General features: G+C 35.9%; 1 protein-coding gene across 3 annotated transcripts in view; it reads left to right on the forward strand.

Annotated features, from left to right (window-relative positions):
- The window catches only part of CSMD3 (CUB and Sushi multiple domains 3), a 593,609-nt gene that overhangs the window by 295,514 nt on the left and 270,760 nt on the right, over positions 1-27,335 (forward strand). The gene's annotated exons all lie outside the window — the stretch shown is intronic.

Raw genomic sequence — 27,335 nt, forward strand, 5'->3', positions numbered from 1 at the left:
AGCTCCATAGTGCTGTGGTACAAGTGCACTTGTACACTCTCGATATTCAGATATACTGGACTAAGACAGGAAGATTTAGTACTTTGCTGCATGGTAATCATTAAGACCTAAAATTTCCACATTCAGGCTGTTGAAAGGGGTAAGAGAATGACTACATTGAAAAGTTTAATAATTTTCTAATACAGCAAAACTAGAACCATATTTGAGTGGAAAAGGATGAGTTTTAGATCTGAACTCTAATTTGAAGAGCTCAATCTGTCGATTCTTTTATTTACATGAATCTTTCCTGATCAAATTAATTTTACTTGCAACAGTTTTAGTTTGCAGAAGGCAGAGGATTATTGTCTATTCTTATATGCTATGTCTTCTTTTATTCATGAGTTATATTTATTTTTAGAAACTATAGTTCTGCAAGAATAAAGTTAATTGAATATGAATAAGTAAAAGGGTAGAGAAAGGGTGAACATTTACAACAGCATCTCCATATAATCAACTTTGTGATTGTATGCTTAGATATTGAATCTATTTCTCTCTTGCTCTACAATGGTACTTTATGTTAGTTCACTAAATAGCACTTGAATGCAGCAAGCACTCAGTGGATAGGTGCTCTGTGGTGGTGGTTGTGGGGGGGATTTTGCCTGTTTTTTCTCCTTTTGTTTTGGTTTGGGTTTATTTTGTGGGATTCCCCACCACCACCTCACTACCAATCCAGAGTATGGGATAATTTTTTTATCAAAATTGCCTTCACTTTGATCCTTGAGAGGATGTGATCATTAGACATATCAGAAATTGGGAAATTGTCATAAAATAAAATGGAAAGGGTATCACAGGCAAATCAGGTTTTAAGGGATTGCAATTTCTGTTGTTTTTAAAACTGTTTTAAGTCTAGTAATGGTGGTAGGAGTTGAAAACAGGTAAATGGGTAGTATTTTGGATTAGCAGCTGTTCTGCAATTTAAGTTTTGAAATTTATGAATTGGAAGTTGAGAGAAAGTCTAATGAAGTAAACTGAGTATTTGCATTAGAACAGTGCAGAGCTGTGACATAACATTGAATTATTTACTAGAATCAAAAAATTACAAAGAATTTTCCCTTTTCAGAGACTTTTTAGAAATATTTAAGAGAATGATGATTTCTAGAAGTCAAGGTCAAAAGAAATTTCCGTTTAACTTATTTCATGAATTCTTTAGAATGTATGCCTAACTTGCTTATTCATCTCTTGACTAGATCAAAAGTGTTACTTTAACTCGACCTCTTATGTCGCCCAGATTCTTTAGCCTTTTGATGTTGTTTACATATTTCTAGTGGAGATTCCCACACGTGTACCATAAACAAAGAAGCTTGTTTTCATTCCAGTCTGTGACAGACTGCTGAGCTGACCCCTGGGGTCAGAGAGGTGTTCCTCTCATCTCCCAGTCCTTGATCAAATCCCAAACCTTATTTAAAACCCAAATCATAATAAATTTCCCATTTCTTTGCTCACCTCTGAACCTGAGTGTGGTTTTTTCGTGTCCGAAATAGCGACACTCTTCCACCTCACAAATTCCACTATGCGCTGAGACACCTAGCTAAGGCTGATACTGTATTTATTTATACATGTATTTATTGTGTGTTTAAGTCTTGTAAATTTCTGCTTACATGAAAGGTACATGACCATTTTACCTTAGATCCAGCAGTTTGATTCTTGAACTGAATCTTCTTCTGATCATTCCCACAGTCCTTGGTTTAGTTTTAATCATGGAGCAATCTTGAAAGGCACAAATTATACTTGTTTGGGGTAATTCATAGGATGCAATTGAATAGCACAAGGAATAGCATTCCTTCAGTGCTCCAGCTGCTGATGGGCATTTCTCAGGTACTTTTAATAGCTGCATAACATTATAAATATTTAAATATTCAAAATAGATTTAAATATTTGTGACACTATTTTAAAGTAAATAAATTTTCAGTGTTGTTTAGAAATCCCTTTTCCAGTATCCCATAAAATAAAACTACTTATAAAGGTAGAATAATTAATTAGGCAGGACAGAAATATAAGCAGTGCCTCACTACAAATAATATTTTATCTGTTATCCACTGTAGTATTAACTGGTTTGAATATTTTTCATGCTTCAAATGTATGTGTAGCATTATTAGGAAAAAACATGGAATATTTAGAAATTGTAAGTGAATTATTTTCACGTCATAATTTTAGGGATTATTTGAAAACCATAATTCTTTTTTTAGATATGAGATCAGACTTTGGTGCTTGTGTAATTACTAAGTAAAACAAATAAATAATGGATTATTTTCAGACTTCCCATAACAGTACTATGAATAGAAACCACAAATTAATACTTTTAATGGTTGGCATGTTGCATGAATACTTAGGATCATTCAATATTTCAGGTAATGGTTCCATATTGTCACAGTAACACTTCTATGTCAAAGCTATGGTGAAGAGGAAAAAAATATCCAGCTAAACATTAGCAGAGAAACAATCTCCAGCATATTCAAACACTGGAACTGAATGGTCTTCATATATAAATGAGTAAAAAAAAGGTGCACAAAATATGAGACAAACCTATAGAAGAACCTTCAAAGAAACCCAGTTTTCTAAGATAAGATTTTGCAGAATTGTGAACTTATTTTGTTTCACAAAAAACTTTTAAATCTAGCAATAGAAAATTATAGTCCCTGGAAAATTATATATGAGAATTTTAAGTGTAAAATAGCTTCCACATACACTTGTTTCCTTTTTTAACTTTGGACATGTATGAAAGATTAACTAGAATATATTCCTTATACATTCTGTCAAGATAAACTGTATGACAGACTTTGTGGGATTAAAAAATAATGTGAATCGTCATGGTGTAAATTAATAGGAAGAAAAGCTGTAGAGAATGAAATCAGTAATGTAAACATAGTACAAAACAATCCTCTCTCAGCATCATGTGGGAAAGCTGAACTTCTGTTAAGGTCAGATTTATATTCTGAAACAGAAAAAACTGACCTCAGGGCAGTCTTTTTCTGTTAGGTTCTGATATCACACCCTCAGTTTCTGTGCAGTGGCCAAAACTGAGGGAAATTTTTCTCTTTTGGTGTCTCTGTTTTATTTTTCCCTATTCTTTGAAACTTCTAAAATCAGTAGGTTCTCCTGATAATTCTGCCTCCTATTAGGACAAAATCTGTTTATTAATACATCAGACATTCTCCAATCTAATTGCATAAGAAAATAAAGTTCAAGAAGGTTACATTGACTGAAGTGCAATGGTGGGTTTTAGTAGAAGGTTATTTAAGATGCTAAGCTTGATAGCAGTGTAGGTAAAAAGTGAATTTGAAGCAAAGTAGACTTGCTTGTTCAGTTTTCCACAATAATGATCTAATTTTAGGCTGTGGGATTTACACTCTGACACACAGTATTTCAGAAGATTTCTTTTTGCTTAAAGCATGACACTCATATTGCTTCAAGCACTATGGCTTGTGTTCCTGAGTGCTTGGGATACTAGTGCAGCCTGGGGTAGCTGTCTGGAATTCCTGATCCACATTTCATCCTATTTTCCTAGCAGTGAGCGCTGTGTTTCAGACACATCTGAGGTTTTTTTGTCGTAGATGGCACAAGAGATATTTTTCATGACTAACTGCCCAACAGTGATTTCTTTTCTATTGGTGACAGAATACTGAATTATCTAAATCCATTGTTAATCCCCTAACTATGTCTAGAAACATGAATTTCACATGTGTGAAATAAGATACATTTACCATAGCAGAGACTTCAGGAAGGTCTCATTTTGACAAACTATGAAAGTAGCTTATCTTTGAAACATATGCTTTCATGTTCACTCTATTAAGGAAAATATAGCTTTAATTCTTGCTGTTCTCATTATTGGCTAATTAAAAAAAAAAAAAAAAAGAAACTTAACCTCAGTGAGAATGCAGACAATTTCATTGGGTAGTTTTGGGTTTCACGAGACACTTGTTGTGTTTCTTTAGTTAAATATTATGTAATCTCCCTTTTGTGAGGATGGGGGAAATTAGGCTTTTCTGCTTTGTGTACATCAAAATCAGGAATTAAATCGATGACACATTTCTACTTTCTGAACTGTTCAGTTTTATAAATTTCAATGTATATACTCTTGTCTTATTTTCACTGTTCTGATGATTTCTGTTGCCTTTCTATCCACTCTTCTCTGGGATTCTCATCATGTGTTTGTTCTCTTTGTGTGTTTTGTGGTGCTTTAACTAGACAGGATCATACAAATTACTTATTTAATTGGGTTCTACCCCCAGTTCTATTCCTTGTGTATACTAACTTCATTTTGCAGAAAGAATGGCATGCAGAAATTCACACTAATGGTGAAAATCCATGCAAATTATTTTAATCACTCTAAGTCTCCTGGCTAGTTCAAATTCTTAAATGCAAACACTGCTTTGTATTTTCTAAAAAATTAAACATTTCTTTCTGTGCAACACCACCAGCCAACAGTTTACTAATACAGGATAAATTTCGCTGTATTGATTCCATATCTGCTGGAAGTTATTGCAATTTTTTTATTTCAAGATAATTTCTATTTCAGATATGTCTTGAACATATTGAGCAAAAGTGCATCCATTTCAGAAACTTGGGGCACTTTCCCTTGTTAACTTAATGCCAAAATATTAACTGGTTTTGTATTTTACTCGTGTTCTTCCTGCTTTGTTGGCCGCAATTCACTACTTTTTCTGACTCTGCTCAGTCAGTCTTATCCAAATATGTAATAATATTTTTATCTAATTTTCAAACAATGCATTCAACATAAAATTTCCTGTTTGTAATCCCTAGATTATAAGAATATGGTAACAATTGTAGAGAGGCATAATAAAGGTTAATTTGACTGGGTAAAACATAAGGAAAAGAGAGCAAGCAATTATATAGTGATACTTCTATAAAATGTTTTCTTACTCCCTAACAATTTGTGGCATAGACACTTCCTAAATCCAGTGTATCTAGTTATGGATTTTTTTCATCCATGATTTTGTCTGTTTTTCCTCTCAAGCCCACATATAATTTTAGTATTCTAAATATTTTATGGCAAGGACATTTCAGTGAAGTATTTCCTTTTGTTCAGTGTAGTTCTACTAGCTTCATCTGATGCCTTTTCATGTTTTTTCCTAGAAAATACAATGTATTTAATCTTCCATTTTACTGCTTACTTGGTTTTGTAGGATCTTTCTTTATTTCTTCACAGGTAATTGTCCTCATTGTTTTGTGTAAGCTATCATCAGCAAACTTTGTCATTTCACTGCTTGCCTTGTTTTCCATTTTCTAATATATTGTCAGACAATAACTTTAACCACCCTGACATCTGCTGGACAAGCAACATGGCAAAACAGAAACAGTCCAGGATGATCCTGGAAGGCATTGACGGCAGCTTTGTGACACAGGTACTGGAGGACCCCACAAGGAATGGTGTACTTCTCAACCTCATACTAATGAACTGGGAAGACCTTTTTGGAGATATGAAGGTTGGGAGCAGCCTTGGATGTAGTGACCATGAGATTGTGAAGTTGAGTATTTGGTGTTGAGGAAGCAGGGCAGCAAGTAAAATTACAGCCATTGACTTCAGGAGAGATCACTTCAGTGTTTTTGGGGATGATCTTGGAAGAATCCCATGGAAAAAGGCACACCAGGGAAATGGGGTCCAAGAGGGTTGGTTGGTATCCAAGGACCACTTCCAAATCTGCACAAGAATGATGCATCCTAACAAGTAAGAAATCAGACAGAAGGGACAAGAGATGTGTGTGAATTAATAAAGAACTCCTGTCATTACTCAAGCATAAACAGGAAATATACAAGACACGAAAGCAGGGATGGAAGCAGCCTTTTGGAATTAATATAGAGATTGTCCTAGTAAGTAGAAATGAGCAGGAAGGCCGAGGCCCATCTGCAATTAAATCTGGCCAAGGATATCCAGGACAAGAAGGGTTTCTTAAAATGCATCAATGACAGAAGGAAAATAAAAGGATAATGTGGGCTCATTAGTAAACGGAGGGTGACCCTGGTAATGGGACACAGAGAAGGCGGGGTTATCAAATGTCTTCTTTGCATCAATCTTCACTGACATGATCAGCCCTCAGGGTTCTCTGATACAGAATTAAGGAGCCTTGGAAGGAAGACTTTTCCTTGGTGAAGGAAGATTGAGTTAGACAACTCCTAAGCAAACTTGACATCCACAAGTCCATGGGCTCTGACAGGATGCCTCCATGAGAGAGCTTCTGGACACTGTAGAGAGGTCACTCACAGTCATCTTTGCAAGTTTGTGGTGATCAGGAGAGGTGTCTGGAGACTGGAAAAAAGTGAATCTCACCCTGGTTGTCAAAAACAGCAAGGAAGAGAACATGGGGAACTATTGGCCAGTTAGGCTGACTTCAATCCCTGGAAAGGTGATGGAGCACCTCATTCTGAAGGCCATCTGTATCCATATAGATGGCAAGAAAGCAACCAGAAGTATTTAGCATGGATTTGCTAAAGGAAAATCAGGCTTGACCAACAGATTGCCTTCTACAGTGAAACAACTACCTGGATCAATGAGAGGAGAACAGTGGATATTATCTACCTCGGCTTCAGCAAGGCTTTCGACACTGTCTCTCACAGAATACTCTTAGGCAAAATCAGGAACTGGTTACTGGATGACTGGGCAGTGAGGTGGATTGAGAACTGGTTGAATGGCAGATCCCAGAGGGTCATAATCAGTGACACAGGGTCTAGTTTAAAGCTTTTCACTAATGGCGTCCTCCAAGGTTCCATACTAGGCCCGGTATTGTTTAACTTATTCATCAATGACTTGGATGAAGGGGCAGATGCCTCCTTGGCAAGTTTGATGATGACACAAAGCTGGGAGGAGTGGCCAACACCCCAGATGGCTGTCCGAGGCCTTCAGAAGGACCTTGAGAGGTTGGAGAGATGGGCAGAGAACAGTTTGAAATTCAACAAAGGGAAGTGCAGGGTCCTGCACTCGGGGGAAAAACAACCCCATGGACCGGTACAGGCTGGGGCCTGACCTGCTGGGAAACAGCTCTGTGAAGAAGGACCTGGGAGTCCTGGTAGAAAACAAACTGTCCACAAGTCCAGCAGTGTGCCTGTGTGGCCAAGAAGGCCAACAGTGTTCTGAGGTACATTAGGAAGAGCATTGCCACCAGATCAGGAGAGGTGATCCTGCCCCTCTACTCAGCCCTAGCGAGACACATCTGGAGTGCTGTGTCCAGTTCTCCTGATGTGAAAAAATAGACAAGAAGCTCCTGGAGCGGGTTCAGTGGAGGGCAAAAAAGATGATTAAGGGACTGGAGCATTTCTCTTATGAGGAAAGACTGACGGATCTGAGCTTATTTTATCTTGAGAAATGATCTTGGAGAGGGGATGTCACCAATGTCTATAAGTATTTGAAGGGAGGGTGTCAGAGGCTCTTCTTGGTGGTGCCAAGCAATCGGACAAAGGGCAATGGGCAAGAACTGATGCACAGGAAGTTCCATCTGAACATGAGGAAGCACTTCTTCAATGTGCAGTGACTATGCACTGGAACAGATTACCCAGAGAGCTTGTGCAATCTCCCTCACTGGAAATACTCAAGAGCTGGAAATATTTAATATCTGGACACTTTCCTGGGCAATGTGCTTTGGGATGACTATGCTTGGGCAGGGGGGTTGGACCAGATGACTCACTGTGCTCCCTTCCAGCCTTACCTATTCTGTGTTTCAGTGAAACAGATTAGATACTGAAGAAGTCCATTAGTTACTTCTCTCCTCTGGAAGAACTGACTATTTACTTTTACCATCAACTGACTATATTTTAATCAAACATGCAGAAAAAGCCTGTCGTTTTATGAAAGAGTTCCTAATCTCTGTAAGAACCTTCCATTTGCACTTCCTCTAATGCCCTTTTAGAACTGCAAATAATATACCTAAACTGGATTTCTCTCATCTCTACGCCAGCTAATTTCGCTCGCTGGAAAGCATTAGTGGATTTATCATGCAGGACTTTGCTTTAAAAAAGCCATGATGCTTTGTGGTTGTCATTTTTATCCATGTGTCAGGTGAATTTAAGATTAATTATAATTTCTACAGTCATGTTAAATCTCAGGTTTACATCTCTTTACTTTTCAAATGTCCTTTTCTGAAAATAGAAATTGTATTTGCATCTCTGTCCTACTACTAAAATCACCTTAAGAAACTGGACATTTCTTAAGCTTTTAAACCTGCACTTTGAGTCACAACCCAAGTTCTTTACATAGAATCATGGGTATAGAAAAATTACTTAGCTTTTCTGCTATTGTTTTATGGCAGCTAGGCAAATTAGAAATTTCTGTTCTTCTTTCTGATGGAACACCTATGTTGTTTGATTACTTGTTTTTGGTAGTTTTGGGGGTTGTGAGAGGGCTGTTTACAAATTATCATGTGTTGTTCCCTAGAAACTAAGTTCTTCCAAAACTTTGAAGCATAACTTTAGAACAGGTTTTGTGGTGTAGGGTTTTCTTTTTTTTTCTTTTTTTTTTCTTTTTTTTTTGGGGGGGGGGTGTGATTGGGGATTTTTGGGGGGATTGTTTTTTTTTTTTTAATTTTTGTTATTGTTCTTTTTGATTTTTTGTTGTTATTGGGATATTAACTTTTAATTACTGATTTCTTCCAGCAGGTTTTTTAACATTTCAGTCTTCAGTAGTTCATCTTCATTATTAGAAAGTTCATGTTTGTTGTACTGCTGAAACAAGGAATGTCCTATCCTTATCAGGATATAAGTTTTGCATTTGAGTCTCAATAAAAAGACTACTGCTGCTCTACTAACCATTTTCTACCCTTAATCAAGAGACTGCATACAATTTGTTTGTGTACATGTGTATTTAAACACATACAAATGTACTTTTAATCCAACAAATAGTCAAATGTTACTATGTGATTTGTAATTGTGAAGTATTCAAAAATATACACTTAATTTATAAAATTTATAGGGACAATACAAATCAATGTTGCATCAAATTTGATCTTTCATAACACCTTAAGTGGTATTTCTGAGTACTTAAAAGGCTATGCAGGTTATGTTATAAAGACGGTCTTAAAAATATCATGTAGCAGAGGGTTAAAAAATTACATTTTATGCAGCCACTGGAATTTAGCTTTTCAATAAATTTTTACCAGTATTTCTTGTAGCTGTGTAATCTTTCAAAGCAAATATATTTGTATCAGGTAATTTAAAACTAGCAGCAAGCTGTGTCTCTAAATGTGGTTTCATCAGAATGTATTTTAGTGTGGGGTTTTTTGGATGTCTTTTAAAATAATTTCTGGAGGGTTTATATTTTTGGTATTGAGAAACTTTCACTTTTCTGTTAACTTTCCCAATTTGATGAAAACAGGTCTTCAGTCTAAAAGGAAGTTCTTAGAAAATGAAATTGTATGCTTTTTCTCCGTTTCACCTCTCTAGGTCCCAAAATATTTCTTTACTGGTGCTTATTGTATATAAGCTTCTTTTTGAATATTGAGTTTTAAATCTGATTTGGTGATTGGACTAAATGGTTTCAGATTGGACTAGGCCATCTTCAGATATCTCTTCCTACCCTAACTATTCTGATTCTCCACATGTTAGTGCTGTTTAATATTAAATTTTCCAAGTTGATTTAAAAATGAGGTTATTTGCCTTCAACAAGTCAATTTAATATTCATAATTCTACTTAATTGTTTGACTGAAGGAAGGTGGCACATGATTTACGATTCTTTTCTATAATTCCCCTCTTGCCAGTGGAGAACTGGTCAGACAGGTTTTTATTTGAAGGTGACTCCCACGACTTCTTGATTTTGTTCAATAAAACTGTAGGTCATTCTTTCTGCTTTACAATATTTAATTAAAAGCATTTAGCAATCCAACCTTTTGTGATAGTGTTATCCATAAAGAAGCGGAAGGATTTTCACTGCTCTGACCTTCATCGGTTGGGCAACATGAATACATTACATGTGGAAAGGTCATCTTTTGCTATGTCCCTAAGTGTTAGCTACTGCTTAAACCAGGACCCTGGGCTAAGTGGCTCTTACTCTGATTTGTCCTCTGCAGTATTTCAGTGTGTATTTAACTGCAATCGATTTTGGTTTTTTCTGCATTAAGCATATATGTTACAAGAGACTGACTATTTATATTTCTTTGATTTGGGGGTAAAAAATATACTCAAAACAGCTTGTTTAAGTTAGAATTTTCTTACAATCATTTTTGAACTTTATCTCTGTAACTGAAAACAAAAACAAAGGCACAAATAATATAGCAATTCATGGGCAAAGGGTAGAATTTAAACCCCAACGTTATAGAGTAGCAGTTAGGATATCTTGACCTGAAGAGCTCTAAAAAGTGGCAGGAATATAGAATTCTGTGTCCATACTTAATACCTTTCTTATCTCAGAATGAATCTACCTTCTTATTTGCAGTACATAATTTTTGTGTTCTCTACCAACTGCCCATGATTCTTGACTTCAGACCTGTCTCTTTTCAACACACATTTTATAACACTGAGAATTTGCCATGCCTGATTAGCCTCCTTTTACTACACTTGAATTTGAGTTGATGGAGGCTCCCCTCCTGGCTGCACTACATCAGTTTTCTTGTAGTGGTGAAGGTCTGTGTGTGGCAGCCTCTGGAGATGTCAGCTTTCAAAACACTAAAATGCATTTCCTGCTACATCAGCCTGAGAAAAGGTGACAGAAGATTTCCATCTGTTTGTCTACTGAAGTAACATCATGGTATATTAGTTGCTTAATTTCTTCATCTGCTGGCATTGCATAGAACTGAGGGCTAAAAATGTATCTTTCTTGAACGAAGAGTGAAGCTAATTATTTTGTTTTGTACATATCAGTATGTTCGGTAGCTGCAAGCAGGTCAGTGCTATATGTAAAATATAGTCAGAACTTAACATGTATGTATGTATAGAGATTTTTCAAAATGTTTCTAGATGAAACACTCAAAAGAATAAACATAACTGACTGAGATGTTGCACTTCTCTAATTTGAACTTCTGGGTTTTCCATATTGCCAAGCATATGCCCTGAGAATATTCTTTTTTTCCCTTCGTTTTCCTCCAAGTCAATAATTAATATCTGTGAGTGCTATTATGCTAGAAAACAACTACATCAGTGGGCTTTTTCATCATATATTTTCATATTCTGAGAAATTTCTATTAATTACTTATATTGTATTAGAGTGTGTCTGCATTTATTGCTGACTTTTTATTTCAGTTTGCTGTTGGTTGGCATTTTCTGTAACATAATTTCAGAGAAAATTCTAAAAACTATAATGCTTTAGATTTGCCTGACTGTTGCAGTTAACCACAGCAGGCAGCTAAATCCCACATGGCCACATGCTTGCGCCCCTTGCAGAAGGATGGAGGAGAGAATCCAAAGGGAAAAAGTTAGAAAATTCATGGACTGAGATAGTGAATAATAAGCAAATCAAAAGCTACACATGCAAGCAAAACAAAGCAAGGCACTCATTTTTCCTTTTCCCACTGTCAGGCAGATGTTAGGTGCTTCCAGGAAAGTGGGGCAACATTATCCGTAATGGTTACTTGGGAATGCAAACTCTGTATCTCTGAAAGTCCCGATCTCCCTCCTTCTGCCAGCTCTCATTGCTGAGCACAACATCAAATGGTGTGGGCTGTCCCTTGGGTCAGCTGGGATCAGCTTACCCAGCAGTGTCCCCTTCTGCTTGTGCTACCTCAGCCTCCTCACTGTTAGGGTGGTGAGGAACACCAAAGGCCTAGATTCTGTGCAAGCACTGAGCAGCAATAGGTAAAACATCAGTGTCTTTTCAATGCTATTTTCATCGCAGATCCAAAACAGCACCATGAGCCTCTGGAAAGAAAACTATCCCTTTACCCCAGGCATAACTATTACACCAGCTTACAATATGACCATGCTGACTTCCAAAGATGGTGCACAGGTAGTGCACTAATTATTAAATTAATTAATTATTTTTTCTGAAGTGATGAGACTGTGCTTTCACAGTAATTGGTGTTATTGCCATTTTATAAACTTTCATCATGTTTATTGGTGCTGAAGCAACAGGTTACTAAAATCTTGTTTCTTTGCCGCAGAGAACATTATGTGAATATCTGCTTGATGTTCCTTTTTTTTTGCTTGCTTTTTAAAGTTTTTTTTTAAATTTTATTTTTTTTAATTGAAGATTATATGAAAGACTATACAAAAAGAGTTTTAACTTAAAAGAAGGCTTATTTATGCTGATAATCCATGTTGGTTATCTGAAATATATATTGAACAGAACATCCCTTTCATCATTTTATTTAATGTAAGAAATGGAAATGAAATAAACATTCACATTTTTCAACTAAAAATCCATAATAATGCTTTTTTTTTTTTTCTTTCCCCTTTCTTTTAGCACTGTGTGGTGTATTTCTATGCATGAAGTATTTCATGACATATGAAAAATGCTAGAATAACACACTCTTGATCCTCATGGTGCAAATCTGTTATTAAAGTGAGATATATAGTGTGAATTTGCAGTCCTTAAAACTAACTATAGCAAAAATCCAATCTCTAACCTCAAGAGGACTTTTTTTTAATGTGTTGTCACTTAAAAAATACGCAATCATCTTTATCCTTGATTTCTAAATCAAGGCTTATAAAATTTTCTTTAATAGTAGAAAGAGGATGGCATCTGTCTTTGCCTTTAGCTTTTTTTTCCTTCTTTTTTACCACTAGCAGCATGTGCAAAATGCTGAAAGATTCAATTTTATCAGAAAAAATAAATACTGCACTGAACAACAGCTCAGAATACATTTGTTGTTGTCATTGTTGTCATCATTATAATTGTTATTACATTTCTGTGTGTTAGTATCTGGCCATATCTTTTCTCATTTCAAAGTAATGGAGTCTCCAGATATTTTGGAAAAGTTCTTCCATTTACACAGAAAGGTCTGTTTGTCAGGACCCCTCTCATCTCTTCTTTACTCTCTCCTTCTCTCCCACTCTTTCTTCCTCTCTCCATCTCATTGTTCTCTCCTTTTCTTTTTTCCTCTCCCCTTCTTCTAGGCTGAAATATTTTCCTTATTGAAACTCTTGCAAATCACGTAAAAAGTCAACTGCTAAGCTGAAGTAACACAAGGTGAGAGTAGCTGATCTGAAATTCCTTGTAACTTCAGGAATATTTATGAAGTCTGATTGAACACCTGAGAAAGTGGGTGGCAGAGAAACCCTAGGAAGCTCCAAGGTGATATGACTAGGCAAATGTAATGGTTTTCCAGACAACATGCTGCGGAGTTCAGTGCTTCTGATGCAGTCTTTGGTCCCATTCATTCTAAAAATACAGTGAACAAGCAGAATTAATTTTATTTTCTAGAACCTGTAAGTGAAAGAAGAATAATGGGAGGGTGAATAAACTTTCCCCCTATGTTCTCCATGATAGTTTCCCTCTATTACTCTGTTTTTAACTTTAGGTATCACAAAACACCTCAGGTTGCCATGGAATTGTCAGCATTTATAAACTATGTAATTCTGGAAAAAAAATCTGGGAAACAAATATTTTTCACTTTTTTAAGCAAGAAAAAATGAGGATTTTGAAATATAAACTTACACCTTTTTATGTCATTCCTCTAAAAATTATTTGCAGTTTTTTTCTTGTTTTAAGTTACTTTTCATAATACTGACAATAAAAACAGTTTATATCAATCCAGTGTCCCTTGGGGACAGTTTTCTGCGGTTTAGTTTTTTCACATTGAGAACTACCAACTTTGTAACAACCTTTATGGTTTGTAACAAGCAGAATTCTATATTTTTCCTTTACCATGGAAAAAAAATTAGACTCCTTCAAGTGGGAATACCTTTCAAAACAAAAAAAACTAAAAATGCACACACAGACATATTTTTGCAGTTGAATAATCTTAGATGTATGTGCAATTTCAATTATTTTACCTACATGAAAGTACAACTGCATTGTGAAAGTAAAACTGAACAAAGTTGTAATTCTGTGGTGAAAACTGTATTAATGCCTATTGACTAAACTGAGTCTTGGGATGCTATTTTGAACTACTCATAACTGGGACTTAGGAGAGAAGCACTTGAAATGACCATGTCTTAAATTTTGAAATTGTTTCAAAAACCTTCGGTAATACAGAAAGGCATTTAAGGTCTTTGTTTCAATTTTTTGCCAATAATAGGGTTTCTTTCTTTTTAAATGGAGCTGGACATGGTAATGGGTTTGGGTTGGGTTTTTTTTAATGATTAACAAATATGGAAAAACATATAAAACATAGGGTATGATATCAATTAAATCTACGTTTTAAATTACTTGGAAAAATATAGGGATATTAAGATGTGCCTCTAAACTAACAAATCTTGATTATTGCTTTTGTTAGCCACTTAAGACTTTCAAGTTGAACTGTTAGAATTGTTACAGACCCATTTGTGAAGAAAATGAACTTTGCTCAATAGGTGTCATGATGAACATTTTAATTAAATGGTAATTAAACAGATATTACAATAACTTTCTCTGAGTATTAATGTAAATTACTGAGCAAGTACAGAAGTTAATCTGATGAAATTAATTAGATGACATGAAACAAGTGAGTTCACAAGTCAGCCTTATAAGGTGATTTAAGTAGGCATTTAATAATAATGGAAATTAGAAGATCTGTTGATGCTGTTATTTAAAACTCAACTGAATTCTTGGAAATAGTCAAGAAAATAAACTGATATCATTCCAAATTTAAAGAAGGAATTTCAAAAATTTTTGCTTGGTGAAATTTTGCACACTTTGGCCCTAAAATCGTGGGGCTTGAAATTCTTCCTCTTTCAGGAGACATTTCAGAGAGGTGAGCTGAAGAAACTAAGATGATAAGAGCTGTGTCATCCAAACGTAGCCAAAGGAAAGGATAAAGTGCAACTCGCACTTTGGTGGAGTGATACAATCAGTCTAAGCATAAGCAAAAGGGAGCACAATAAAAAAGAACTAAGAATTTCTTTTTTGTCTAATTCACGTTATAAATCTAGCATTCAGACTGTCTAATTAACACAAAGGACATTAATTAACTATTGATAAGATGGCACATAACCTTGCTAGTATCTGCTCCTTCTCCCTCAATTTAAACTCACTTTTTCCAGTGTTTTTTGTGCCCTAACATTAATATTTGCCCTCCACTTGCAGAGAGGACAAATGTGCTACAATTTATCAGCATCCTGCAGTTCTTGGAGGAGCAGGATGATCCTAGTGGGATTCCCTTCTCGTTTGGGTGTCCTTAGGCAGTTATCCTTACTTGCTTCTTCAAATAGCCAGCTTGTTTGTGGTTGGGTTTTTTTGTGTTGTTGGTTTCTTTTTTTCTTCTTTTTTGATTCTTGTTTAATGTTTTGAATTTGCAGAATACACTCCCCCACCTTGCACCCATATTTCCACAACCACCAACAACTCTTGAATATTACACAGCGTCTGCCCCCATTAGTCAGAACTTCCCTGCAGGTGACTGGCACAAAAGCTCAGATAGGATAAGTAGTAGGTCACACCATTACCAAACAACTTCTGTTTTGGCCCAAACCAGTCAAAAGCAGCTCTGGCCAAGGCAAACCCAGCCTCAGGGTTAATGGGGTAGGAACCACACTACAAGACCTTCCTAAAAAGAAACTTTAAATGATGCAAGACTAGGCCACTAGAATCCAGAGTTCTCTCCAGGCTATTGCCGATGTGTTGCCAACAACAACCCATGTAATGGTTTTAGTTCTAACTCTGCAGAAACACCAATTCATGTGGTGGTTTCACATCCACCAATTTCAATTTCCTGGCCAATGCACCATTTGTGTAATGGTTTCAGTGTCTACCAGAATCATTTATTCTTTTTCCCACTGTGAGATATGATTAGGAAAAAAGCAAAGCAGGCTCAAACTTAAGGGGTATTAACACACACTAATAGAAGAAAATGAGAATCAAAATGAAACTTTCAAAACATTCCTCCTATCCCCCCCCACAACAACATAAAGAGACAAAACTCAGAACTCTTAGTCAATTACCACCCATAAAATACTCTTTCATCTTTCAGTTCATTTGGAGAGAGAAGTCTCTTTAGTCTGCCATGGAATTTCCCCACTGACAACATAGAACAATTCTCTTGTGGGCGTTAACTCTGACAAAAATAGCTGCCCGAGAACCTGCTTTTGTGAAGTCCCTCCCATGGGTAGTTTTCCCAAACTGCATATGGGTCATAGACACAACTGGGGTGTCATTTGAAAATGGACAGTTGAAACGCAAAGGATGTTCTTCATCTCATCTTTTTTCTTCTTCCCTGGGGCAGAGGGCTTCTTATCTCATCTCTCTCTCTTTGTTCAACCTTCTCATGGGATCACAGCTACTCATAAGATCAATATTCACTTAGTCCATCACAAATACCTTTGCTTCAATCCATCTCCCCAATCCTTATTGTCCATGGTTTAAAGGAATATGCCAGCATATTACAGTTCACTACCATGGCTCATAAAATACTTTCAACCTAAAAAAAACAAGGAATCTTCTCCATCTCCTCTCAGTTAGGATTTTATCAGCTTTATATGTGTACTCACAAAGTCACATCCAGCTTCCTCAGTGGTTAAACAATATCAGTATCTAAGAATCAGGGCTTCTGATAGGTCCCTTTCTTTTCCAAAACTATTCCAAAGCCCTTACAGGCAACAGTTTCCACTTTACTTAAAACCCCAAACTGTTAACCCATGACAGCCACATACTACATATACATACACATACACATATACATATACATATACATATACATATACATATACATATACATATACATATACATATACATATACCTATACCTATACATACATACATACATACATACATATATATATATATATATATATAGCTATATATTAGAAATTGTGAAACATATAGGTGTCTGAATTAGTTCTATGAAGAAAATCATGTTAATGCAGTCTTTCTTCAGTCTGAGGGGATAAAAAAAAATAATCAGCATCTCACATATGATGAGATAGGGATCAGGGAAAAGCCAGGTAAAGGTCACTATAATTAAAGAAATTACTGTTTTTATAGACGAGATTTTCAGTTAATACATACAGGTGCATAGAGAAAATGGTTGCCTTAACAACTAGAAATTTCAAAAGGGAGAAGAAATTGTGCTTGACCTTCTGAAAAAATAGTGACTTATATAAAAGATTAAACTTTTTGGTAATAGCACTCTAAGTGGTAATGAAAAAATAAAAATAAAAGGACCTTTTGGTTTAAAATTTTGGCTAAATTGAGGGGAAAATAAAATGTGATGGTCTTAACAGTGAGTGATAAAAATGGAATGTGCTGTTGAAAACAGTCACTTTCTTGTTGGTAAAACCTAGAGGCTGTCACCAATTTATTATTTATTACATACAACCATGCATTTTTTAGAATTCTGTCTTGCAATTACTTAAAACAGACATGAATCTGATAGCTGTAGGTTTTGCCCATAGCTGCAATAATAAATCTTATAATAACCCTAACTGTAAGAAGTACAAAAAAAAAACCCCAAAACAACAACCTAGAGCATAAGTGTTATGGTTGCTTTCTACATGACATTTTTAGATCATATTTAGGTTAAAAAATAACTTCATACTTGATGATAGAAACCACTGAGCACTATGGCTATCTAAAGATACTGTGCTGCAATTTGTTTATTTGAGTGGACTGTGCTAATTTATTTTCTCCTCAAACTGGTTATTTTTCTCTATACGCTTAACTACTTAAATGTACAGTAAGAAATAGATAAATTAAATGAAAAAAAATCCTGAAAATGTACATTGTGTTAGTGTACTTATGATCTGGGAAAATGTCTTATATTTGGGCAGTAGGAAGATACTATGTCTTCAGTTAACATGGCAGTTACTACTTTTAATTTTTTGTTTCAATCTAAAGACACCTGTAATCTGACAGTCCAGCCACAGGCTTCATAAAATGAAGGCACAGACACAGTGTAATAAATAACATTTGGCATAGCGGTATGGTGCATTATTTCCTACTTGAGCATTGCATTTTAAAAGACTAAAAGCTGCACATGACAGAATTTAAGCCCTGGGCATTGTTTTTTCTCAAAATAAAAAAAAAGTGTCTCTAAACTATTGCAATCAAGAAATAAGAATAACCTAAAAGCTTCAAGGCATCTTTTCTACAACTTAGTAGAAACCAAATCACTTCATCTAGTGTGACATATGTACTGTATTATATGGTGTGCCAAGTCAATTAAATTGTTAATTGTCTGTTTTTAAGAGAAACAGATGGTGGGTCAAATTTTATTCACTTTCAACCATTTTAGGTCCACACCTATTGGTGATATGCTCATATTACCCAGCAGGGAGTTGATAAAAGATTGTCAATGCCTTTTTCATACTGTTTGCTTTTCCTCCCCACTTCCACCCTTGATTTAATTTTGTGGGTTTTTATTTTGTGGGTTTTTCTACAAGTATCATGGGGTTTTTTTCTGTTTATCTATCCAAAATGTAGCTGTAGGTGAGAAATAATCATATAGTGATGTAGAGTAGTGATTGGAAGATTTCTAGTTTTGATATTTTCATCCAGTTATTAAGAATTATTAAATTAATTTACTTTAACATGGCCTTATTACCCAGCTGACTGGTCTTGGAAATCTTTTCCCCATAATTTCTCTAGTTTATTTAGTTTTCTTTAAGTGTTTTTTAAAATAATTTTACAATAGCTATATTTAGGATATCTGGCTAGACATGTTAATTAGAACCATAATTAAAATCATTACATTTGTGGCATGTTCTCAAGTTTTAAGACTTTTGTTCTCTCTGTTCTCTAAGGAGTAACTACTACCTTCCATGCCAGGACAACATTTTCTTAGAATAGAATCATCAAGGTTGGAAGAGACATTCAGGATCATCCAATCCGCCTGTTCATTCAGCACTACCATTGCAGAAAGTAAACTAACAAACCAGATCACCCAGTGCCAAGGCCCAGACACCTCTTAAACATATCCAGGGATGGTGACTCCACCACCATCGTGAACAACCTATTCCAATACCTGGCAACCCTAACAGTGAATTTTTTTATTCTAATAGCTAATCTGCATTTCCCCTATCTCAGCTTAAAACAATTTCTTCTGGTCCTGTGGCTGCACAGCAGAAGAGACCGGTCTCCACCTCCCTACACCCTCTTTGCAGATACTTGCAGATGAGGTCATCCCTGAGCAACCTCTTCTTGAGAGTAAATAAAAACAGCTCCCTCAGCCATTCCTGCTAAGATATATTTCCTACACCTTACACGAGCCCTACTGCCTTTTTCTGGATACACTCCAGCACCTCATTGTCCTTTTTAAAGTGAGGGGCCCAAAACTGAATGCAGTACTTGAAGTGAGGCCTCACCAATCTGAGTACAGTCCTTCTTGCAGATGCCCTCTTTTTTCATGTCTGCCAAAGCAGAACTGTCTGTTAGCTAAATTCTGGAGTAAATACCTTGATTTAAATATTAGCCTAATAAACTTGAAAGTGGAAAAGTATTATATTCTGTTAATGGAAGCTTTGTGCAGGTATTGTGTGGACAGCCAGCACAAAACTAGCTTATTCTGTTTGTCTCTGTGGTTAGCAAGCCAGAACTAACCTGACCAAAAGGATCACCATTCCAGCCTTCCTCAGTGACTTCCTCCTGTTTGCAGTGAGACCAATACTACTGAAAACACTTGACATCTCATTTTTATTTTAAAATTTGGTGGTTTAGCTGTACTTGTCATTCAGCAAGTGTAGAAGGGGCCGGGGGGAAGCCCAGACATAGATAATAATTTAAAAAGAAAAAACCCTAAAAATTTAGGTTTTGCCCAAACTGGGCTATTCCTAAGACATTTGGAGAGACACAACTAATGTTACCTAAGATATTTTTGTTTCAGTTGAATTCTGCTTGACTTTATGCCTATGGATGATTTGGTCATAAACTCAGCACTGCTATCTCTAGTTTTCAATCTTTAATTCAGTCAAAATTAATGTATTTAAATCCACTATTTCTTTGCTAAAGGATGTACTTATTGTCATCTATGATATGCATCTGTTGCAAAAACTTTCATTTTCCCAGTTTCTCTATTAGTTATGATATTTCTGAAAAGTCACATTTATTGTAAATAGGGAAGATTTCTTGTTGTTTGCTGACACAGTAGTTCCAATATTTTATTTTTCTGGAGCATTTCAAGTACCATTGTTGCCAGAATTAAATGCTCCTTTTATAAAATTGTCATAATTCTAGGGTATGGTTGAACCCTCGACTGATTTACTGGGGGGAAGGAATAAAGATTATGAAGATTTTGGTACTGTGTTGTGACCCAGGCCTATAGTGAAGATGAATCATAGCAATATAACATCATCTGGGCCCAGTGCAGCTGCAATTTCACGTTACTCCTGTCTCTCTTCCACCATTACTGAACTACCAATAACATACTTGACGTACTTTAGAAATGAATGTTGTTCAATGATGATAGGTTTTGTTGCCACAGAAACCACTTTTAATCAGCAGATTGCTTAGTTTATTTCAAGTATAAATTTGTCTCCAATTTTCTTTTGTTCAGTGAAATGCATGCATACATACAGTTTCCATATGAGATAAGAGCTTCAGTCATCTGACTAAAGGATAAAATGAGGTAGCTGTTTTGTTGGGTTTTTCTTATCTCCATTTCATCTTTTTATGGCAACTTGTCTTCAGAATTTTTCTATAAAAGGAAATATTTAGTGGCAGATATTAAGTTTTAGAGAAATAATGAACATTTGATACAAGATCTAAATTCAAATTCCTGTAATTTCATTAAAACAATTGGTAGAAAGTGAGGGTCAGTGTAAAGTTAAGTTAACTCTTCCTAAAGTAATGCAATTGATGTGAACAATCAAATTTAGATCTTGAGCAGTTTCGTAGAACTGTCTATTGAGAAACAGGGATGGCACCCCACAGTAAAGCACAACCTCTGAAAATCATAATGTGGATATGGAATGAAAAGTGTAAGAGACAAGGTGAATTATCAGTAAAAGGCAGATCACAAAGCATTTTGTGCACAGAAGTGTTCCATGTCCAGTTGTCTCGCAGAACTGGAATTTACTGGGTTTTTTAGCGAAATAATTAAGTGAGGGTAATATCCCATTAGATGTTTTCTGAAAGGATCCAAGAATAAATGTCACACTTTAGACTTCTAATTTTTCATGATTTCCAGTGTTATTTCATTTTTACTACTTTCCTACTTTTAAGTGCCACTTATACCACTACTTCCAGTAGTAGAAGTGAGCTGATTATTGGTGAAATTTTTTTTTTTTTTTAACTGAGAGATTCCAAAGCTTGTTGGAGATTCCATTGTTATTTACATTAGTCAGACCTTTCAAATGAAAGCTTGGCCTGTTCAATACTGCCATCATGAGTTTGCATTTAACACTTGCATTTATGAAATTAGATAAATGTGTAGAAATACTTTTTTTCACCTAAACTTGCTGAACTTGCTTTTGAGTAACTGGCATCTCCTAGAATGTACCTGACTTTTTCTCTAATACTTGTCTGTCTTTAAATAGGCAAAACAGTTTCCAGCTGTAGAACATGAGTTTCAAATTTGATTCTTTTCTGTCCAAAGAGATTCCCTTCAACAAAGGACATTTCTTACTTCTTTTGCCAGCTTCATTAAAACACATGTCTTCACAAAGGGAATGGAATTATGTCTTCAAGAATTTGCAAGTGACATTGCAGACCAACTTATGATAATATTGTATCTTTCCTTCTCTCACTCTTTAATTTTCTATTCCTTTAGTTCATTTTCAGGCTTCCATTAGATGACAGTGACATATACATGGTATATTCATAGTCTCTAAACCTATAGCAAGCCCAGTTTACACTGCCTCTTGAATCAGAGGATGTAATTCAGTGAGACCTAGGAATCCCCATTTGACTTCTATATCTAGAAATTATAGGGAGCTGTCACTAATAAAACTCAGTTTAATAGAATATTATAAAGTGTAACTTAAATGCAATACTCAACACTTGATGTTTTCTGGCTGGTTTTAACTCTGTTATTTTGGTTTGTGCATATGTTTCAAATCACTAAAAACAGTTAAGACACTTAAAAGGAATTCCAGGGGATGCAAGGACATCAAAATTGTCTGAATTTCAGTATCTTTCTTGGTGGCCATGAGGGGAGTAGTTTTGTTTGTAAGTTGAAGAGAAACACATGCTATTTGGAATTCATTGTTTTATATGCTTTTTCCTACTTTATCTTTGAGGTTATTGTCTGCTTTTAATTTCCTTGTCATGACTCCATGAATGCCGCAAATGTTAATGATCTGACCTTGAAATTGCAGGAATGATGTAGATAGACATAATTATGTGACACTTTTTTTTTTTCCCCCTGATCCTTGCTGTAAGTCCAAATGATTTCCTGTTCTGTGGTAGCTCAAAAATTAGGCACACAATTTTCATTTAGTTTTTGCTTTAAAAATGCATGATCCATGATTTTGCAGTTCTATAAAATGAAGATGGTTTGCAGGCTGCATAATTTCCAAAGTACCTCACATGTCCTTCTTAGAAAGTGATCTACTTAATCTACTTAACTTCCATGGAAACATAGAAAAGTTAAAAACTGGGGTGACTCTTGACAGGTCTTAGTCATGGTAACAGTCTTCCCTGCCAACCTTTATGGCAAAACTGTGATTCTCTGAATAAAAAAATGACTGGATTCTGCCTATCATTGAAAAGCAACAGTCATTTTATTTTTAGTCAGTCTGTGTTCAAATGGTGGTCCATGTTTAGACAAGTTTGTGTTCTATTGTAGTAAACTTTTTACACATGACTGAAGAGACTGTATGTAGTACAGTATGCATATCAATAAATATCACATTCATTTAAAAAATCCTGAGAGCACAGGTTAAAGTTACAATAAATATTCTGGCAGTAGTTTTGGTATGTACTTTATGGTTCAATTAGTGAGAGATGCCTCTGCCCAGATTAAGATGCAAGAGACCAAACACCGAAGTAAAAAATATTGAAAGTAGTTACCACCCATGGATCCTGCAGCATCCTTTCTTCACCCTGGCCTTCTCAGTGGTGGGGTTCCCAGAGTTGTTCTTCTGGGTGTATCCCTTTTATACAGTCCAAGTTCCAGATACCCACAGGGTGCAGATGCTGCTCCCATATCTTAGGGAAATACATGTACCGTGAGATTAGCTAACTTGGTACTAAGAATTCCAAGGTTGTGTATTCAATCTCTGTACGTGCAGTTCACTTAAGAGTTGGAGTCAGTGATCCTTGTGGCCTCTTTCAACTCAGGATACTCTTTCATTCTCTGTATGAGCAGTTACTTTCTTTTCCACCCTTTACCACAGGAGGATTTTTTGCCTGGATATATTAACCAGGATGTACTAACCTGATTGTGTACCTCCATCACGCCTGGATTTAGCATCTTCCTGTTGCAAATTTCTCCCTCTGCTTATCGCAAGTTCCTGCTGTGGTGGCTTATTTTTTTTCAATTTCCTTCCGTGGTCTTCACAGTGTTTTGAGAGAGACAGCTGTGCTCTTTAATCCTTAGAAGCATTATAAAGAGCAATATCTTAATTGGTAATATCCTGCCACATAACAAAAACATGACTAAAAAATCCAAGCAGAACTTATCTGATAACTGCTCATCTTTTTCTGATTTTTATTATCTATAATACTTAGTTTTGAAAAAAATATTTGAATAGTCTTGACCATAAAAAGCATAGAAAACCCCCAAAACTGATTTTATCTGAATGTTGTTCCTTTGCAGGTCTTAAGTAGATTAGTGACTAATACCTAACGTAAGCATACACAAACCTCATTGAATAACAATGTTTTGAAAGCAAGACCATTTCTTCATTAGCTAACACACAAAAGAAATCTACTTTTAAACGTAAGTGAGATTGGCTGTATGCTCCTTCTCTTAAAATATAGACATTTTAGATTTGATTCTGATATAGAACTGAGTATCTATTTCATGATTTTAAAACAACCCCAACCCTACTTCCATTTAGAAATTTAAGCTCAAATGTAATTAATATTCTAAATTCTGAGTCCATAATTACAATTTTGAGGTATTTAAAGTGACCTCTTCATTTAAGTAAAGAGATAACTCTTATACCCAGTACTATCTTATAAATCAGAGTTGTTTCTGTAGAAAGAAAAGTGTGAATCCAAAACATGTTTATTCTCTCGAGAGTTCTATATTATTTTGGCATCTGAATGGGTGATGTTTGAGAGATGCACCAGCACAGGTCACAGTGATCCTTTTCCACTGTGCTGGAATTAGGATTTCTTCATAACTTGTTTATCATTCGGCCTCTAATTCAATCTGTGCTGCAGTAGTTCATTTTCAAAAAATACTAGTGAAACACCATATGATAGAGGTGAAAATTTTATTTAAACAATATGTGAGATTTCTTTCTTTAGCTTAACCTACCTATGGAGTGGATTGAATTTAAAAAACTGTGGGATGGGTTTTATAGAGAGTAGTCTTTTTGCAAAGTCGATTTTTCCAAAATTAAGAAGTGTCAGTATGTAAGTTACTCATGGAAGCATAATTCAGCCTCTGTGCACAAATTCATTAGCATAGTCTTTAATTACACAGTCACACAGTATTTCCCTTAGGCTCCCTGACTCCTTCATTGCATTGGATGAATGGTGTCTTGAGTATGTGGCAGCTGTTTAATATTTTTAAGTTCATCATTCAAGTGTTGGCCTTTGCCTTATTTACTGCACACTCTTTTGAAGCCTGAAATAAGCACACAATTATTCTTTATCAGTTTTAGCATATGTATGATTTATTTTCTAATTATAACAAAGATCATAATAATTGTAATTGTAAAAATTGTGATTCTTTCTTCTCCGCTTCAAGAAAAAAAAAATCTTTATTATCCTAGTGCTATATGTGGAGAAAATGGGATAAGAACAAATCAGAATAAGTGGCAAAACTAGTGTTATAACTTCCTATTGCATGATGCACAACTCAGGCTTTATTGCTGCTAACCAAACTGCAATATTAGGTGATGTTCTTTATCTCTCATGTTCTTTCACAATATTTTTAATTGCTGGTCTCAACCCAGACACTCCAGAAATTAAATTTACGTGAAAGATGGCCAAATGTTAAAACTGTGGCTTTTCATTCTCTCCAGGCTCATACATTAATTGTTACACCCATTTAATGGTGATAATATAATTAACATTTATATCACATATAATATAATTATATCACATCCATATGATCAGTATTTATATCACATCACAGCCTCCAACTTCTTAGATTCTTATCACATTTTTACCTGCAACATTTTGTTCTTGTCTTCAGGTGTCTAGAAGGACATTTTACTAGTTACTTTCTCTTCTCTGTAGACAATATCTCAAAAATTTTCATCTCAAGCTGGTTTAAAAGCATAGTCTAACTTTTTGAACGAGAGTAACTGATATAAATAAAACTGTATTCATTCATAAAACTAGTATTTAAGCAACTGCTACAAATAAATTTATTCCATCCACATTTTCTCTACAATAATCCTTTATGTCTTTTTTTTTTAAATAGATTTAATACCTATCTGTAAATATACTGATCTGCCTGCCTAGCAGTAACCCTTTTGACCAAAGGAATTCTGCTTTCTCTGTATTGTCGGTGTCTGTTATTTTGCCTATATGCTTATTTCTCAGACCAAGCTTATAGTTACATTATCAAGGAGTGACACATGGTCCTAATAGCTCCTCATAGCTCCTCCCAATATAGTTGTCCTTCAGGTGATTTTCAATAACTCACAGGATAGTCTTCTCCACAGTTTCACCAGGCACTGAAGTGAGACTGAAAGTAGCTTTCAGGGTCTTCTTGCTTTTCTTGAAACCTGGAGTGCATTAGCCAGCTCCCAGTCAACTGGTATCTCTCCAGATTCCTAGGAAGATTCAAAAATCACTTAAGAGAGGTTTCCCCATAACATCAGTAAGTTCTTTGAGTATTCTCAAGTGAATCCTACCAGGATCCAGATGAGGCAGCAGATCCCACATAAGTTTGGAGTTTCCTGGGAGTTTATCATACGCACAATCAAGTCCCTCCAGCTCAGGGCAATGGGAAACCCAAAGCCCATAATCAGTGTTCAAGGCTGAAGCAAAGAAAACATTGACCATCCCTGCCTTGTCTATGTCCCTGTTTCTCAGGTGATTGTCCTCATGCTGCAACAGAATGATGTTATTTTGCACTCCCTTTTGCTATCAATGCATTTTAAAGCTCTTTTAACTATCCCGTAGTTCTGGCCAGATTCAACTCTAATTGAACTCTGGCAACATGAATTTTCTCCCTGCAGTGGCAAGTAGCCTTTCTGCATTCTTCCTATGTCACCCAACCTTGCTTTCACTGGCAATACACTTTATTTTTTTCACTTTAACTTCAGAAGATCCCTGTTCAGCCAAGTCAGCCCTCTGCCTTGCCTGCTTGACATTTTGGAATTGCCTGCTCCTATGTACTAAGGAGGTGGCATTTAAAAAGTGACCAGCACTGATGAATCTCAGCAGCTTCAGAAGCATCTGCTCTTCTTTTGTCCAGAGGTGAAATTTTCCTGACAGTTTTCCTTCTGTCACTAGAGCTTATAAACCCAGCTGCTTTATTGCTCCTATAGCCAATATGGTCATCAATCACAACTTGACCCATAAGCCTGTTTATGATCCCACTTCTGACTCCAAAGTAATGTTAGGATAAGATTATTAAGAGATGCCTCTGCCCAAATTAGGGTGCAGAAAAGGCCATATGCCAAAGTCAATACTACAGATTTTATTTAACAGTAAATGTGAGGTAGCAAGATAGATAGGAAGAGAAGGAAGGAAGGGGAGAGAGACAGAAAGGAAGAGGTAGGGGGAAGGGAAGGGGAATAGAGGACATAGTGGAGTGGTGAGGGAAGGTGGAGAGAAGGAAGAAAGAGGAAGGGGAGAAGAGAGGTAGAGAGTGTGTAAACAAAAGATACCACTTCCTAGGTTCCTGCAGCATCTCATCAGGCCTTCTTCTTCTGGTCTTCTCAGTGGGGAACGGGGGAAGGAGAGGGGACCATTTTTATACAGTTCGAGTCCCAGGTATCCACAGAGTTTAAATGCAGTTCCCACAGCTTGGCTGGCATGTGTAAGAGGACTTGCTTCCTTTCTCACATTTTGCCATGGTGGGAATTTTTTTTCCAGACAGGTTACCGAGATCTGCCTCACCAGGCCTAGCATCTTCCTGTTGTTGCCATCTGTGCTTTTTCCACAATCTGCACAGTAGAATTTTGTCCTGTATGCTAATTTTAAACCTTCACCTCCTAGGTCTGGTATTAACACGTTTCTTTGCCATCTGTGCTTAAGTCCCTGTATAGTGGCTTATCT

This window comes from Chamaea fasciata, unplaced genomic scaffold, assembly GCF_029207755.1.
Source record: "Chamaea fasciata isolate MVZ Bird 193981 ecotype frontalis unplaced genomic scaffold, bChaFas1.0.hap1 SCAF_1, whole genome shotgun sequence".
Lineage (NCBI taxonomy): Eukaryota > Metazoa > Chordata > Aves > Passeriformes > Sylviidae > Chamaea > Chamaea fasciata.